Source organism: Crocuta crocuta, unplaced genomic scaffold (genome assembly GCF_008692635.1).
Source record: "Crocuta crocuta isolate KB4526 unplaced genomic scaffold, BGI_CrCroc_1.0 scaffold53, whole genome shotgun sequence".
Lineage (NCBI taxonomy): Eukaryota > Metazoa > Chordata > Mammalia > Carnivora > Hyaenidae > Crocuta > Crocuta crocuta.
Genome location: NW_027529432.1, coordinates 2209971 through 2222401, shown reverse-complemented (window position 1 = coordinate 2222401; position 12431 = coordinate 2209971). Strand labels below are relative to the sequence as shown.

The following is a 12431-nucleotide window of genomic DNA, read 5'->3' as shown; positions in this document are numbered from 1 at the left end:
TTCGCGGTGAGGAAACTGAGGCCCGGTGGGGGGGGGGGAAGGGGATGTTATTAGATAAATAACCTGCCTTTAGAGCAAGTTGAGGGGATGGCCACCTCAAACGTTTCAAGCCACGGGGAGAGACGCCGACTACGGGGCTCAGAAGGTGCCGCCCAGCACCCCTTGGCCAACGTGGGGGCCTCCACCTAGGCTCCCACGCGCAGCGCAGCCTCCTCCAAGAAGTCTTACCTGAGCTAGGGAATTACCTACAGCATAACACCGGGCGCCAGAGGGGCTGCATTTATACAGCCCTGGCGCTGCCCCGCCCTCGCAGCCCTCCACCAATCAGGCCCCTTCTTGAGGAGGGGGCGTGGCTTTGGGCCTTCACCATTCCCTCTATCTGGAGGGAGCTTGGTCTCCACGTTCGCCTCCCAGCTGCGGCTCCCCAAGGTAAGAGCTTCTCCCAAGCTTCACCACCTTCAAGAGGGGCAAAGGCAGGCCGGCGGGACCCCAGGGCCTGAATAAGCGACACGGCCCCCTCCCCACCTCTTTATGAAGATGGAGCCAACCAAGATGCGGGGCCCGGAAGTGAGGCCTGGGCACCATTCACTGATTGCGCCTTGCCGGGGCTGGGTCTCTGGGCTGTGTCTGTGTTTGTTTCAGATCCAGGAATCTCAAAACCTACGAGCCAGAAAACAGAGTGTCCTGGCATGAGAATTTCCAGAGTCCACAAACCCTTCCCAAGATCCGTTAGCGGCTGGGGAAGCCTGGCCAGGGGCTCCAAGCCTGAAGAGGAGGCCTTTGTCAAAGACGGTCAAGCCCTCTCCCCACCCCGAGCTGCCCTTAAGACTTTCTCTTCACCCGTTCATTTACTCCCTCTCCAACCCTATGGGACAGTTAGCACCTGCACTTCTTTCCACATTTGACAGGTGACACTTTTTTTCCCGATTTTTTTTTTTTAACCGTGGTAAATACACGTAAGGTGAAATCTACTACCGTAGCCATTTTTGAGTTCGGTAGGTTAAGTACATACAGAGCGTTGTGCAAAACCATCACCAACATCCATTTGCAAAACTGGACGCCTGTACCTTTAAGCAGTGACTCCCAATGTCCCTTCCCCTAGTCCATGGCAACCACCATTTTACTTTCTGTGTCTGTGACTTCAGGTACTCTAGAGATCTTTTGCAAGTGGAATCACACAGGAGTTGTCTTTTCTGTGACGGGCTTATTTCACTTAGCACGTCTGCAAGGTTCATCCATGCCCTAGCATGTGTCAGGATGGCCTTCCTGTTTAAGGCTGAATAATACTCCATTCCGTGTATCCACCACAGTTTGCTTATCCCTTTATCCATTGATGGATACTCAGGCTGCTTCCATATCTTGGCTATTGTGAGTAAGGCCACTATGAACATAGGCGTACAAATATCTCAAGACCATGCTTTCAGTTCTTTGAGGTACACGCCCGGAAATGGAATTGCTCTATCGGAGGCTAATTCTGTTTTTAATCTTTTGAGGAAACCTCCACCGTTTTCCACAGTGATCGCACCATTTTAATTCCCACAAGCAGAGCACGAGGGTCCCAACTTCTCCGCATTCTTGCCAGCACTTGTTATTTTCTGTTTTGTCGATAGTAAGCATCCTAGTAGGTGTGACGTGGTGACAGGTGACTTTTAAAATGCAGATTTTAGGGGTGCCTGAGTGGCTCAGTCAGTTAGGCAGCTGGCTCTGGAGTTCAGCTCAGGTTGCGATCTCATGGTTTGTGAGATCAAGGCCCGCATCGGGCTGTGTGCTGACAGCACGTAGCCTACTTGGGATTCTCTCTCTCCCTCTCTTTCTGCCTCTCCCCTGCTTCTCTCTCTCTCTCTCTCAAAATAAATAAATAAACTTAAAAACATAAGTAAAAAATAAAATACATATTTTAATAGAAATGGAGGCCAGAAAGTTGAATCATTTATGCTCCAAGTCCTACCACTGGTGACAACGGAAGTGGGCTCAAGTCACGTGACCAATGCACCTGGCCCTGGAAAGTAGGTTTTGTGGTTCTTGTTGCCATTTTTCAGATAGTAAACTGAGGCTCAGGGCCTCGACCTCTGACGTTTGAATGAAAGATGAAGGAAATGTGGCTGGGCCACGTGGGTGGGGAGCACAGGACCAGGTTTGGAGCCCAGGTCCCCGGACCCCGGATGTAGGCTCCTTCCTGTGACCCAGCTGCTCACCACTGGTTGGACACATGGCAGCCATCTCTGCTTTTGCTCGCAGGCTCAGGCTTTGACCCTGGCTGCCCGTGTGAATTTCCATCCCTAGGGACTGCCCCTCCTGTTCTGTGTCTCTGGTCTCTTGTTTCTGAGTTGCTTAATCTCTTGATCTCTTTGCTGTCTCTCAATCTCTCCAAGTTTCTGGGTATCTGGATGTTTTGGGGTCTCTTGGCCTCTCTATGTCTCAGAGCTTCTTGGTATCTCTGGATCTCTGCAGGTCTCTCTGGATCTCTTTTGGTCTCCAGGTCTCTGGATCTCTGTCAGGTCTCCGATACCTCTGATTCCTTTGGCCTCTCTGCATCTGCGGGTCTCTTTGATGCTCTGGGTGTTTTTGGCTCTCTCTGGCTGTCTTTGTCTCTCTGGGTCGCTGCATGTCTCTCAGTCTCTAGGTCTCTATATGTGTCTCTCAATCTCTTGGTCACTCTGGGTCTCAGGACATCCCTTGGTTTCTGGGTGTCTTAGAATCTCTGGGTTTCTGAGTCTCTATGAGTGTCTCTGAATCTTTCCATTTCTTGGTCTCTCAGTCTCTCTGGTCTGAGTCCTTTCCTTGGGTCTTGTGTCTCTGTGTTTCTGGTCTCTGTGGGTTTCATGCTCTTCCTGTGGTGACCTCCCATGCTCCCTTGAGGCTGCTGAGGCTTTTCCTGAATATTGGATCTCCATCAGGCCACCCTGTGTGAGTGTGTGTGTGTACATGTGTGTGCGTGTGTGTGTTTCCCCTTGTATATTTGTCCTTGCCCCCCCCTCCGAGAAAGGAAGCTGTAAACCCCATGGTCTCCATAGCAAGCCCCCTAAACATGTCACTAAAGAGGCCATAGTTGAATCAGCTCATGTGTTCCTCACAACCTCGCCATGAAGTGGATATTAATAGCCTCATTTTACAAACGAAAACTACAACAACTAAACCACAGAGATTGGGTTGTCTCTGAGAGGCTAAGTAACTCACTGAAGGCCACGCTGCTAGTGAGTGAAGGGCTACATTTCAACCTGGCTGTCTGGCCCAGGACCCACGCTAAAGCATAAGTCAGGGAGCTTGGCTGTCTGGTCTAGTGCTGTTTCTGGACAGAGCCCAACACAGAGGAGGTGTTGAGAATGAATGAATTAATGAATGGATGGATGGATGAATCCCTCTGAGCAGCTGTATTTTTTACCTTTCCCCCCTTGGTAGGTTGGTATAAAACAGCTTGTGGGTGGGCTTCAAAGTCATTCCCTTCCATGGCAGCCTTGGGCGTCTGACCCTCCACACTGTGGAGAATTTGTTTTTTCACTTTTTATTTTGAAAGAATTTAGACTCACACAGATGTTGCCTAAGAAGTATGGAAAGTGGGCTCTTTGTCTGGTTTTGGAATCAAGGTAATGCTGGCCTCAGAGAATGAGTTTGGAAGTTTTCCTTCCATTTGCATTTTTTGGAAGAGCTTCAAAACAATGGGTGTTAATTCTTCTTTAAATGTTTGGTTGGTTTCCCCTGGAGGGCCATCGGGTCCTGGGCTCTTGCTCATTGGGAGGCTTGTGATTACTGATTCAATTTCTTTACTGGTGAGAGGTCTGTCCAAATTTTCTGTTTCTTCCTGTTTCAGTTCTGGTAATTTATATGTTTCTAGGAATTGGTCCATTTCTTCCAGATCGCCCAATTTGTTGGCAGAGAATGGCTCATGATATTCTCTTATTCTTGTTTGGATTTCTGTGGTGTTGGTTGTGACCTCTCCTCTTTTGTTTGTTTTTGTGTCCCCTTCACCCAGCTTCCCCCAAGGGTAACATCTTACAAAACCAGAGACCAGTTAGAACCAGGAAATTGACATCGGCACAACAAAACAATACATGTTATTCGGATTTCATCAGTTTTTACAAGCACTCACTTTTTGATTTTTTTTTTTATGTCCGGTTCTATAAATGTTATTACACGCATGGAATGGTGTATATCCCACCTCCCAACAGGATACTGAATAATTCCATCGCCAAAGGAACCCCCTCCTGACTCCTTTAGAGTCACCCCCTCCTTCCTACCCCCTGCCTCTGGTAACCAGTAATCTGTGCTCCGTCTCTGCAACTAATCCTATTAAGAACATTACATGAGGGGCGCCTGGGTGGCTTAGTCGGTTAAGCGTCCGACTTTCGCTTAGGTCATGATCTCACGGTTTGTGGGTTCGAGCCCCGCGTCGGGCTCTGTGCTGACTGTCAGCTCAGAGCCTGGAGCCTATTTCAGAGTCTGTATCTCCCTCTCTCTCTGACCTTCCCCTGCTCATGCTCTCTCTCTCTCTCTCCTAGAAATAAATAAAAATAAAAAAAAAATAAAAAAAAAGAACATTACATGATTGGGGGTGCCTGGGTGGCACTCAGGTCATGATCTCGCAACTCGTGGGTTTAAGCCCTGTGTCAGGCTCTCTGCGGGCTCAGAGCGTGGAGCCTGCTTCGGATTCTGTGTCTCCCTCTCCTTCTGCCCCTCCCCTACTTGCATTCTCTTTCTCGCTCAAAAATAAGTAAACATTAAAAAAAATTTTTTTAAAGACCATTACATAATTGGAATCATATTGTATGTGACCTTCTGAAACTGGCTTTTTCACTCAACATAATGCCCTCAAGACCCATCCAGGCTGTTGCAGGAATCAACGGTTCCTTCCTTTTTATTCCCAAGTGTTTCTATTACCATCTAGTATTCAACTGAGTGGAATGGGTTATCTCCCGGATGGGCCTTTACAAATACAGATGCTATGAATTTTGTGTACGGGATTTTACATGGACCCAGGTTTTTCTCTCTCTAGCCAACACCTGAGAGGAGTCATATGGTAAATGTATAACTTTACGAGAGAGCTCCAGACTGTTTTTCAGAGTGGCTGCTTTTCCGAGACAGTTTTGGAATTACCAGTATTCTTTCTTTTAGTCCTGTGGGGGTTTTTTCTTTTTTTTTTTTTGCACCCTTTCCTAGTTATTTCCACATGCACATGAATATGTACCTTCTTCATCATTTTTTTTTTTTGGTAACATCTGACATCATCCACATAGAAACCTTTGATAAGCAACACATGTTAATTAAGCAATCTTCCCTGGAACTCTGTGTGTAATGTGTTATACACTTCTGTGTCTACACTTCCTTCTTATTTGGTTTCCTTAGTCGCGTGGTTTCGATTTGCATTTCCCTATTGGCTAATGATACTGAACACCTTTTCATGTGCTTATTTTCTGTTGTGAACTGAGTGGCTGCCCCCAAAGGACATATTGTCGTCACCGCGCCCCTCCCCCCTCCTCCATCATTTCCTGTGAATGTGACGTTGTTTGGAAATAGGGTCTCGGAGTTAAGACGAGGTCATAGTCGATTAGGGTGTGTCCTAGTCCAGTATGACTGGCGTCCTTAGAAGAAGAGACACAGACGGATACCCAGAGGAGCACACCAGGTGATGACAGACACTCAGAGGGAAGACAGCCATGTCACAACAGAAGCAGAGATTGGCATGTTATGGCGGCCAGCCAAAGAACACCAGAGATGGCCAGCACCCACCAGCGAGAGGGCATGGCCCCTTAGCACCTTGAATTTGGACTTCTAGCCTCTAGCTGTCTCTCCGAAGCCCCCCAGTCTGTGGTACTTTGTCATATGGCAGCCCCAGGACACGAAGTGTCTGTTCCAGTCTGTTGCCTGTTAACTGGATTGTTTGTTTTCTTACTGTCGAGTTTATTTTTATTTAATGTTTATTTATTTATTGGGGGGGTGCACGAGTGTGGGAGAGGCAGAGAAAGAGGGAGAGAGAAAAGCCCAAATAGGCTCTATGCTGTCAGCTCAGAGCCCAATGTGGGACTTGAACTCATGAACCGTGAGATCATGACCCAAGCCGAAATCAAGAGTTGGACGCTTAACAGACTGAGCCACCCAAGTGCCCCTCCGACCATCAAGTTTAGAGGGTTCTTTACATATTCTAGATACAAGCTTTTGTCAGATCGATGATTTGAAAATATTCTCTCCCAAACTGTAGCTCATCTTTTCCCCTCTCTGGACATTGTCTTTTGTAGAGCACCTTTTCCATTATAATGATGTTCAGTTATCAATTTTTTAAACCAGATTGTAGAATTTCAAAGGTAGAGATTCTCCCATCCAAGGGTCTCAAGAAGCCCCCTAGGGAGACAAAAGCCAGAGAGGAGAGAGGCAGCCAAGAAGAAAAAGCCAGAGGCTCGGGGTTGAAGCAGCCCTGGGTAGCTGTGTAGGAGGCTGGCTGGGGCAGAGCCGCAGGGGCTGACAGGGATGGTAGGAGCTGGCGATGGGCCCCTGGTGCGCATGCCCAGAGGGTTACCGTGGAACACCGATCCAAGAGGCAGAGGACGGCCAAACATCCAGGCCTGATTCTGGGCCCCTTTCCTTGGCACCTGCTCCCCGATTTGCTCCCTGAATTGCTTTAGTTATTCCACCAGCGATAAATCCTTCCAGAGGCTCCAAAGGTTCTTCCCAGCCCTGACACTCCTCCAAATCCACACTTGTACATCTTGGACATCTCTATTTTCTCATCATCTGCCCTCCATGAACCTGTCCCTTCCTTGGTTTCCCAACATTTACTTACCAATAGTTGGTTAAAGTTAACATAGCAATAGGGACACCTGGATGGCTCAGTCGTTTGAGCATCTGACTCTTGATTTCAGCTCAGGTCATGATCTCACCGTTTGGTTGGTGAGTTCAAGCCCTGTGTCACCCGCGTCAGGCTCCACGCAGACAGCACAGAGCCTGCCTGGGATTCTCTCTCCCTCTCACTGTGCCTCCCTGCTCATGCTCTCTCCCTCTCTGCCAAAATAAGTAAATAAAACTCTAAAAAACATTTTTAATATAAAATAAACATAGCAACAAGGGCACTTGGGTGGCTCAGTTGGTAAAGCATCTGACTCTTGCCCTCCACTTGAGTCATGATCTCACAGTTTGGGAGTTCGAGTCCCACACTGGGCTCAGCCCTGATGGTGCGGAGCCTGCTTGGGATTCTGTCTCTGCTTCTTTCCGCCCCTCCCTCACTTGTGCGTACTCTCCGTCTCCCTCAAAGTAAAATAAATAAACCTTAATATTAAATTAAATTAACATAGCAACAACAAAAAACTAGAAGTCGTTTGTTTTTATTTTTTAGGCTTTATTTTATACTTTGTATTTATTTTTATTTATTTATGTAATACTTTATTGCAGCACAGCAGCCGCATAGAAAAGTGCACAGAACAGAAATGAGTAACTGGATGAATTTTCAGAACACACCTGGGTAGCCAGCAGCGGCCGCACGTGCCCTGCTCCGTCTCTGGTGTCCCCTCTCTCTCCGTCTCCCCCAAAGCTAATCACTATTCTGGACTCTGTCCTCATAGGTTAGTTTTTAATTTTGTCTGTTTTTAACCTGATGTACATGGAAGCACACAGTAGGTCTACTTTAGGGTAAGAATCCCTCAAGCCGCTTGTTCATTCCCCTTGCTGGGCAGTGTTCTTGGTAGGCAAGAATTTGAAAGGACTTCTACTTTCTTTTTCACCCCTAACATCCAATGCGTCGCTACATACTGTGGATTCCAGCTCAAAAATCTCTCCCTAATTCATGCCCACCTCTCCTCCCCACTGCCTCCCCGGGCATCACCTCTGGCCTGACTACCCCAGTGGCCTCCTGAAGAGTCTCTGACTCTCTGTGCTCTTGACCTTCTCTAGAGCTGCAATGATCTTTTAAAAATAGCCCTTTTAGGGGCGCCTGGGGGGCTCAGTCGGTTAAGCAGCTGACTTCGGCTCAGGTCATGATCTCGCAGTTTGTGGGTTCAAGCCCGGCATTGGGCTCTGTGCTGACAGCTTAGAGCCTGGAGCCTCCTTTGGATTCTGTGTTTCCTTCTCTCTCTGCCCCTCCCCTGCTCATACTCTGTATTTCTCTCTAAAAAAACAAACAACAACAACATTAAAAATAAATCTTTAAAACAGTCCTTTTTGAGGGCGCCTGAGTGGCTCAGGCAGTTAAAGCATCCAACTTCAGCTCAGGTCATGATCTCACAGTGCATGGGTTTGAGCCTCACGTCAGGCTCTATGCTGACAGCATGGATGGAGCCTGGAGCCTGCTTCAGATTCTGTGTCTCCCTCTCTCTCTGCCCCTCCCCCACTCACACTCCATCTGTCTTTACACAATAAGACAGGCGTCCTTCCTCTGGGACAATGCTACTCCCTACTCCATTTTATACTTACCCAGGTGGCTTGCTTCAGTTAATGGAATTTCAGCTGAAATGGTTTATGCCACATCTGAGCAGAAGCAGTAAGAGTCCCAGGATGATTCTGCCCTTGCTCTTTTCCATCTGCCTCGGGCAGCCTCTCCAGCCTGGAGTCTGGAATAAAGAAGACATGAAATGGATCCAAAGCCCGACTCATAAACGGCACGTAATTTATGCAAGAGATCAACTTTGGTTTTTGAGAGCCACTGAGATTTTTGGAATTGCTTATTATCATATCGGATCTCTATTTGCTGCTGTGACAAATTGCCACAAGCCTAGTGCTTTAAAGCAATACAAATCTCTTATCTTTCAGTGCTGGAGGTCCCAAGTCCAAAGTGCGTCTCACCCTGCTAAAATCAAGGTGTTAGGAAGGTCTCATTCCTTGTGGAGATGGCCTGTGTTCCTTGATTCATGGCCTCCCTCTTCCGTCTTCAAAGACTGCAGCAGAAAGAGCATCTCTAACTCCGACCCCACTTCCACTTTTAAAGACTTATGATGACATTGGGCCCACCTGGATAATCCAGGATAGTCTCTTCAGCTCAAGATCCTAGATGTAATCACATCAGCAAAGTACCTTTTTTTTTTTAAGTTTTTTATTTATGGGGCGCCTGGGTGGCCCTGTAGGTTAAGCATCTGACTTTGGCTCAGGTCATGATCTTACAGTTCGTGAGTTCAAGACCTGTATCCAGCTGGTCTCTCTGCCATCGTGAGTTCGTGAGTTCAAGACCTGTATCCAGCTGGTCTCTCTGCCGTCAGCACAGAGCCTGCCTCAGATCTTCCCTCTCCCTCTCTCTCTGCCCCTCCCCAGCTTGTGCACACATGTTCTCTCTCTCAAAACTAAATATTTTTTAAAAATGAAAAGAAAATAATACAGTTTCTATTTATTTATTTGTAGAGAGACAGAAAGTGGGGGGAGAGCAGCTAGAGAGAGAGGGGGTGAGAATCCCAAGCAGGCTCTGCACACTGTTAGCAGAGCCTGACTCTGAGCTTCAAACTGGAACTGTGAGATCATGACGCTTAACCACCCAGGTGCCCCTGCAAAGGACCTTTTGTTGGGTGAAGATAATGTTCACAGTTGCCAGGAACTGGGATGTGGACATCTTTGAGAAGGCATTATTCTGCCTACCATATTTATCACAAGATAATTTATTCTATTCTAACTAATCTACTATTTATAAAATAGTAGATTAGCACTGCATGCTATTTATAAAAGATATACATAAAACAGAAGGATATGAAGAATTTGGAACCACAAGAATAGAGAAAAAATCAGGCAAATGCTAAAAGAAAGTTAGAATGGCTATATTAGTATCAGAAAAAATAAATTTCAGGTTAAAAGCTTTACTTGACAGGGGCGCCTGGGTGGCTTAGTCAGTACCGCGTCCGACTTTCACTTAGGTCATGATCTCGCGGTTTGTGGGTTCGGGCCCCGCGTCGGGCTCTGTGCTGACAGCTCAGAGCCTGGAGCCTGTTTCAGTCTGTGACTCCCTCTCTCTCTGACCCTCCCCTGCTCACGCTGTCTCTCTCTCTCTCCTAGAAATAAATAAAAACATTAAAAAAAAAAAAGCTTTACTTGACAGAAAGAGGGTGCTTACATAATGATTTTTTTAATGTATAGCAATTTTAGGGGCACCTGGGTGGCTCAGTTGGTTAAGCATCTGACTTCTGCTCAGGTCATGATCTCACGGTCTGTGAGTTCAAGCACCGCGTCGGGCTCTGTGCTGACAGCTCAGAGCCTGGAGCCTGCTTCAGATTCTGTGTCTCCCTCTCTCTCTACCCCACCCCCACTTGTGCTCTGTCTCTGTCTCTCAAAAATGAATAAACGTTAAAAAAAAAAAGTTTAAAAAATAAGATAAAATAAAATAAAAATAAGATGAATAGGTTCTGGGAGAAGGGGGGAAAATGGCCAAAATGAGCAAGAGGTGTCCTTCAGCAACTGGCTGGTGCAGGGGGTAAAACACAAAAGGGGAAATTTTAGGTCTTACAATGCCAAAGAGAAACCAGTTGGGGGCCATGAGCCCCTCCCGCAACGAAACAAATGAAAATCTACTCACCTGTGGACTTTGCTATATTGACACGAGAGTACCGTTGAACTAGGAATCTGGTAAAACACTCAACACTACAAAAATGAAAAAGAAGATTGTTAACAGATCTGTATGGAGCTATTATTAAAAGCCAGAACAAAGTGGGGGCCCATGGCTGGCTCAGTTGGTAGAGCAGGAGACTCCTGATCTCAGGGTCATAAGTTCAGGCCCCACATTGGGCACAGAGCCTACTTAAATAAATAGGGGGAATCTAGGTGGCTCAGCTGGTTAAGTGGCGGACTTCGGCTCAGTCATAATCCCACCATTCATGAGTTCAAGCCCCACATCAGGCTCGCTGCTATCAGCACAGAGCCTGTTTCTGATCCTGTGTACCCACCTCCTTCCTTCTCTGTACCCCCCCAACTCATCCTCTTTCTTTCTCAAAATAAACTTTCAAAAATAGTAATAAATTAATTAATTTTATTTATTTATTTTTTTAATGTTTTATTTATTTCTAGGAGAGAGAGAGAGAGAGAGACAGCGTGAGCAGGGGAGGGTCAGAGAGAGAGGGAGTCACAGACTGAAACAGGCTCCAGGCTCTGAGCTGGCAGTCAGCACAGAGCCCGACGCGGGGCTCGAACCCACGAACTGTGAGATCATGACCTAAGCGAAAGTCGGACGCTTAACCGACTAAGCCACCCAGGCGCCCCAATTAATTACTTTTAAAAGACTCCAAAAATCAAGGAGGCTCTATAGTGCAATGGATAGCGCACTGGACTTCTAAAAAAACCCCAAAATCAGAAAATAAAGCACATCAATGGAGGAAAACTCCCCCCAAGAACAAACAATCCTGAATCCAAAGAAATGAAACATCCACAACGACAACAGCAAATGCTAATCATTCTTCAGTCACAAAGAAATCATCGGTAAGTTCAATAAAGTAAAAATGTGAACACTATGCTCTGACCACAATGTAAGAAAATGAGAGCTTATTCATCAACACATAACCGAAAGTAATTTGGGGGAAATAAACTGGAGTACAAAGTTCTAAAAAATAATGATAATGAAAATACTACCTAGAAGGTGTGCGGCAGATGTTCTGCCCAGGTGGAAAGGCAGGCCATGGGGTGAAGACCTCCAGGGGCACATGGGTGGCTCAGTTGGTTTAGCCTTGTAATCTTGATTTCAGCTCATGGTCATGGGATCGAGCCCTGGGTCCAGCTCTGTGCTGAGTGTGGAGCCTGCTTATGATTCTCTCTCTCTCCCTCCCTCCCTCTGACTCACTCCCCCATTTACTATTTCTCTCTCTAAAATAAAATATAAAATGGGGCACCAGGGTGGCTCAGTCAGTTCAGCATCTAACTTCGGCTCAGGTCAGATCTCACGGTTTGTGGATTTGAGCCCTGCATCAGACTCTATGCTGACAGCTCAGAGCCTGGAGCCTGTTTTCGGATTCTGTCTCTCTGTCCCTACCCCACTTATGCTCTGTCTCTCTGTCTCAAAAATAAAATAAACTATAATTTTTTTTAATTTTTTAAATAAATAAAATAAAAAATCATATTTGACAAAATGCAACACCGATTCATGATAAAAACTCTCAGTAAACTAGGCATAGTGAGAAACTTCCTTAACTTCATAAAGAGTATCTACAAAAATCCTACAGATACATCATGCCTAATGGTGAGAAACTCAAAGCTTTGCAAAGAAGATCAGGAACAAGGCAAGGATGTAGCCTCTCGCCACTGTTTTTCAACATTCCACTGGAAGTATTAGCTAATGCAATAAGACAAGAAAAAGAAATAAAAGGGATACAGGTTGAAAAGGAAGAAATAAACTGTTCTTGTTCATAGATGATATGATCATCAGTGTAGAAAATCTGAAAGGATCAACAATAAATTCTTAGAACTAATAAGTGGTTATAGCAGGTTTGCAGAATATAAGGCTAATATACAAAAGTCAATTTCTTTCTGGGGTGCCTGGCTAGCTCAGT

At 46.2% G+C, this 12431-nt stretch overlaps 1 long non-coding RNA gene across 1 annotated transcript; it reads right to left on the bottom strand.

Annotated features, from left to right (window-relative positions):
• Window positions 1-7390: 7390 nt before the first annotated feature.
• LOC144227958 (uncharacterized) lies at window positions 7391-10530 on the bottom strand. The gene is made up of 3 exons (XR_013334076.1): window positions 10472-10530; window positions 8395-8531; window positions 7391-8089 (listed from the first exon to the last, which is right to left on the bottom strand). It is a non-coding gene; the product is annotated as an uncharacterized LOC144227958 (long non-coding RNA).
• Between the last annotated feature and the right edge of the window lie 1901 nt (window positions 10531-12431).